General features: G+C 45.9%; 1 long non-coding RNA gene across 1 annotated transcript; it reads right to left on the reverse strand.

The window, feature by feature from the left end:
• Positions 1 to 3,479: 3,479 nt before the first annotated feature.
• LOC131493550 (uncharacterized) lies at positions 3,480 to 4,794 on the reverse strand. Its single transcript, XR_009252737.1, has 2 exons — positions 4,471 to 4,794; positions 3,480 to 3,715 (listed from the first exon to the last, which is right to left on the reverse strand). It is a non-coding gene; the product is annotated as an uncharacterized LOC131493550 (long non-coding RNA).
• Between the last annotated feature and the right edge of the window lie 832 nt (positions 4,795 to 5,626).

Consider the following 5,626-nt stretch of genomic DNA (forward strand, 5'->3'; position numbering starts at 1 on the left):
GCTGACAGATCAGAGCCTGGAGTCTGCTTCAGACTCTGGGTCTCCCTCTCTCTCTGCCCCTCCCCTGCTCACACTCTGTTCTCAAAAATGAATAAACGTTAAAAAAATGTTTAATGATTTTTTAAAGGAACATATATAGTTGCAATAAATTATGATACGAAAAAGGAAAACAAGGAATGACGAGCACAAGATCCAGAGCGATTGGTACCTCGCTAGGGGGAGTAGGGCCAGGTTATCCATTGCGCAGAGTGGACTCAGTGCCTTAAGTCCATAATATTTGTAGCACCCGTTGAAATGTTTAAATTTCCTTTAAATCAGAAGCAAAGGTCAAAGTATAATGTATAATATAAATATATTCTTTATATCAATGCAGTTATATAATAAACGTGTGTGTGTGTGTGTGTGTGTGTGTGTGTAGGAAGAGGCCCACAAAGGCAGAAGCACCCGGATCCATGAAAGTCAAAACGGGGTACTGGGTCAGACAGAGGATGGGATGAGGGAATTTATGCTACTCGTAGAGTATAGCCAAAATTCTGGCTTTGGTTTTGGGTAACATGTTATATGTTACTACAAATAACCAAGCATAATATACATGGACAAACATTAACGGTGTATCACAAGCCAAGGGTTAGGATCATTTATTTCTGTCACCTAGGATCCCCTTGAAAAACAGTTAGCAAAGACACTAAATGTTGGATTTGTAAACACCTTTCAAATAAAAATTTTTCAAGATTTTTACTCAGAGATTTGAGCTTGCTTCTGTGAACATAAATTTTTAGATCTGATTTTGTATTTGCAACAGCTACACAAAATTCCCAATTGAAACCTTAAAAAATATCTTTAATGTTTATTTATTTTTGAGAGAGAGAGAGAGAGAGAGAGGGTAAGGGAGGGACAGAGAGAGAGACACACACACACACAGAACCTAAAGTAGGCTCCAGGCTCCCAGCTGTCAGCACAGAGCCCGACGTGGGCCTTGACCTCACAAACCGTGAGATCATGACCTGAGCCAAAGTCGGATGCTTTAACTGACTGAGCCACCCATGAGCGACCCCATCGAAAAATTTAAATATAGTTACCTCTACAAGTTACTGTCACCACTTTTTTTGCCAGCATTTAAGGACTTATGACAATTGAAATTTTATTTAAAGAATCTAACAGCCCTTCCTTTTCTGTCATTGATGAATGAAATGGATTAAAATGATGTAAATGGACTTTGAATTCAATAGGACTCTGTGGTATTGAGGATTTTAAAGGACTAATGAAGCCCTTACTTGCAGAATGTTTGAATGTTACTTGCATTGTTACAGCGGTCACCCTGCAGCTACTCTGGGCACCATCAAAAGAACACAGCCACCAGGGAGAGGTCCAAGTTTTTTGGAAGCCTGAGGTCTGCACATTTTGGGGAGAGGAGCTCTTTCAGATAAAGATTATGAAACGACAAGTGTAAAATGAGTCTGAATAGGAGATTGCATTATTGGGCCCAATTCTTCACCTTTCCTGTGTATACATTTCTGCCTTGTGACTTTGCAGGTCTGGACACTAAAGGGGCAGAATATATTTCCATGGTTTTTGACACTGGACTTGGCCACATGACTTGCTTTGACCAATGGAGTGGGGTGGAAGTGACAGCATGCCATTTCTTTCTTTCTTTTTTTTTTTTTAATTTTTTTTAACGTTTATTTATTTTTGAGACAGAGAGAGACAGAGCATGAACGGGGGAGGGTCAGAGAGAGGGAGACACAGAATCTGAAACAGGCTCCAGGCTCTGAGCTGTCAGCACAGAGCCCGACGCGGGGCTCGAACTCACGGACCGTGAGATCATGACCTGAGCCGAAGTCGGACGCTTAACCGACTGAGCCACCCAGGCGCCCCTGACAGCATGCCATTTCTAAGGCCGCTTTGCTTGCCATCATCACAAGAAGGACATTTCTTGGTTAGCACACTGGTCCCAGGTGGAAGCTGAGACCCTTGGAGCTGAGCCGTCCCCCTAAGCCTGTCGCAGATCATCTGACCACAGCTGCTGTAGCCTAGAGCTGAAGGGCCCCAGCAGATCTGCAGACCTACGTAAATACATAATTATAGTTGCAAGCCACTGAGTTTGGGGGCATTATGGCAGGATGACAGCAATAGCTAATGAATTTAAGTGTAAGAAGATGTATTCATAATGAGAGAATAAATCACAACAGATTATCAAATTTTAACAGCTGACCGATAGCTCAAAAGTCGCAGAATCCAGAAAAGTACATAATATTATTTTAAATTGCCCATCTGACATTCCTTTACTATTTCCTACATTTGGGGCTGCATTTTCTTTGGTTGCCCCTTCACACTCACGACAGCGATTTTGTATGTCTGTGTTTCCATACCAAGAAGAAAGAGGCGATTCAGCTTTCTCCCTCCAGCACGGTGTATTCTCCAGCATGGACGAAAAATGGTGTTGATAATTCAGGAAAGTTTCTTCCCGTTTCACAAATAGCCACGTTGTGTAAATTTTCAGGATTGTTCTCAAACTCAGGAAAACTTCTGTCAAGTTTCTTTCAGGACACCTGAAGGCTTCTTGTGCAAGCGTCTAATCCTAAGTCCTCTGTTCATTGATGACACTCATTACTGTTTGCCATCCATGTCCTTTCATAGGGGCACAACACACCTTTTATTTATTTTTTTAAAATTTTTTAAAGGTTTCTTTATTTTTGAAAGAGAGACAGTGCAAGCGGGGGAGGGTCAGAGAGAGAGGGAGACACAGAATCTGAAACAGGCTCCAGGCTCTGAGCTGTCAGCACAGAGCCCGAAGCAGGGCTCGAACTCATGGACCGCGAGATCATGACCTGAGCCGAAGTCGGCCGCTTAACCGACTGAGCCACCCAGGCGCCCCAATGTTTCTTTATTTTTGAAAGAGAGAGTGCGAGCGGGGGAGGGGCAGAGAGAGAGAGGGAGACACAGAATCTGAGGCAGGCTCCAGGCTCCGAGTTGTCAGCACAGAGCCTGAGTCGGGGCTCGAACCCACGAACTGTGAGACCATGACCTGAGCCGAAGTCGGATGCTTAACCGACTGAGCCACCCAGGTGCCCCAACACCTTTTAGGTTCTCCCAGTCAGTTCAGTAATTTGCATCAAGCTTACAAAACAATCGAAATATTTTTTTCTCATATCGTGTCCATGTGATCCACTCCTTCATGTTAAGTGGATCATGAAAGATTCCGGGAGCCTCTGCACACCTGCTTTTCACACTGACCCATCCCTCTTAGGGATGGGTACTGCTTTGGGAATGATCTGAAATTTTTTGGTTACAATTTTCTTCATTGATTTCATTGTTCATTTTTAAGGCTTTTACTTCATATTCTACTAACTTTTCATATTTGCATCAGTTATTTAATATTTAATATTTATGTCCGTTATTTAATATGCTTGCCAGTTATCTAATAATATATATTTAAAGATGACAAAAAACAAGAAGGTACCCTTACATAGACTTCCAAATCAGCAATCTGTGATTTCTCAGTGGTTTTATTGAAACTCAGATGCCTCTCCTTCAGACAGACTCAAACGCCTCTCCCCTGGACTCAGAGAGCCTTTCTTGTCACTTTCCAGTCTGGGACCCTCCTTTCTTTTCCTTTGTAGCAGTTGACCTGAGATTCGTTATACGCTGATGTGTTTATCAGGTGTCTCCTCTGGCAGAAGCTAAGGGAGTTTTGGATCCTTTAAATGTCTCAGCCCTAGAACGTTGATAGAAAAATACACAACAAATGTTTGTGGAGTGAATGAGTGAGTGAGCGAGTGAAATCACGTAAGTGACGCCAGAGCATGTCTGCACTGTGGTTCCTGTCCAGATTCTCCACCCAGTTCCAGGGCTGGTAAGAGCCCCAGTCTACTGGGAGCTGCTGTGGACCTAAACCCCAGCCAAGCTCCCCAGGCACATCTCTCTACTCAAACAACCTCCATCTGCAGCCTTATTTTCCATGAAACAAAGGAACAGACTCCCCAACCCCAAGTCTCTGCTCAACCTACGATTACTTCCCCTACCTTTATATCGTTCATACGCCACGATTTGGCTTGACGTATTCTTTTTACTCCCCTTAAACTATTAGCCCCATTGCGCCCTCCAGCTCAGACTGGGGTCATCACGTCCCTCCGCGTGTGAGCGGGACCAGTTTCCCTTCTCCAGGTGCTCGGATGGAGAATCTTACACGCATCGGCGCCGCGTCTCTCTGCCCCTGCTCCCAGTCTGATGGGGCGCGCCTTCTTGACCGCTCTCTGATCCCCGAACCGCTCACTGACACGTGCATCGCTTTCCCCACAGCCTACACCCCAACATAAGCGCCAGGGACTAGTCTCCCACTGGGGTTCTCCACCAGTCTCTGGAACGGTTTGTTACGATCATCGCTGCCCTAATCAAAACCCCCAAAGGCTTCCCAACCTCCGCGGATGAAGCCGCAAGGCCCACGTGACCCGCCCCACCCTGCACACTCACCTCTACCTCTGCCCCCCTGTTCTCTGCGCTTCCATCGCTCTGCCCTCCTCTGAGTCCCTCCAAAATGCCGAGCTCCCTCCTGCGGCTTTGCACATGCTCTTCCCTCTGCGTGCAACACCCTTCAATGCCCGCTTGGCCTGGCGTCTCCTGCGCTTCCTCGGTCTTGGCTTTAGATGTCGTATCCCGTGAGATGTGACCTACCCTTGACCCTCCGGGCGAGTCCGGGCCATCTGTTTCATACCCCCATTGTGCACTTTCCTTTTCCTTCCTGATACATTTCAGAAACAGGTAATTATTTGTATAACTAGTTTTTCAGTGTCTGTCTTCCCCGAAGACAGCAATCTCTGCGAGGCAAAAAAAAAAAAAAAACACAAAACACGTATTACAATAATAGCCAACGTGCCTACAGGCCTTACTATGTGCTGGGTAATATTCTAAGCACTTCCATCGTCACAGTAACCCCTTGAGATAGATCTGTATCTTTCCTGTTTGAAGAGTGAGGAAACTGAAACCCAGAGAGAGAAATTAAAAATATGGGTCCTACCCTCCCGGAGCTTTAACTCTAAGAGCATGAGGAAAAGAGAAATTTTTCTTGACGGGAACATACAAAAGAGGTTCTCAGAGGAGGTGTTTTTGATGTTTCTCCAAGAACAGAGGACAGATCAGAGGACGGAAATGGGCTGGAGGGCAGAGGAAAGGGGAGCAGGGAGGCAGACACTGGGGTGTTGGGGGTCGGAGCCAGCAGCCTGGGAGGGGCGCCCGCATGCTGGGGTGAGAGGGCTAGAGCAGGGGCACGCACACCGAGCTGAGGGCGCCCAGAGGAGGGCCTCACCCTACAAGACGGAGGAGAGGGCTCCAATGCGGGCCTCCAGGGATTAGTCCATTTTGCTGGGGAGGAAGCCTTTGTGGGAAAGCGCGACCAACCTATGCAGAGTGTGCAGGCAGGAAACTGCAAAGGGTGTTCCGGAAACACAAGCATGTTCCGTGGGATATTAATAGGGCTTCACAGTCAAACTCATTTGGAAAATTCTGGATTAAACAAGGATAAACAGATTTCTTTCCTGAAGGCTTTCTCAGAACCCTTAGTATACGAAAGTGCATTGCGTCTACAAAACAGGGATACCATCTCCAAAAATGGCTGTAGACTCGTTTATTA

The sequence above is a fragment of the Neofelis nebulosa genome, chromosome 2, assembly GCF_028018385.1.
Source record: "Neofelis nebulosa isolate mNeoNeb1 chromosome 2, mNeoNeb1.pri, whole genome shotgun sequence".
In the NCBI taxonomy this organism is placed as follows: domain Eukaryota; kingdom Metazoa; phylum Chordata; class Mammalia; order Carnivora; family Felidae; genus Neofelis; species Neofelis nebulosa.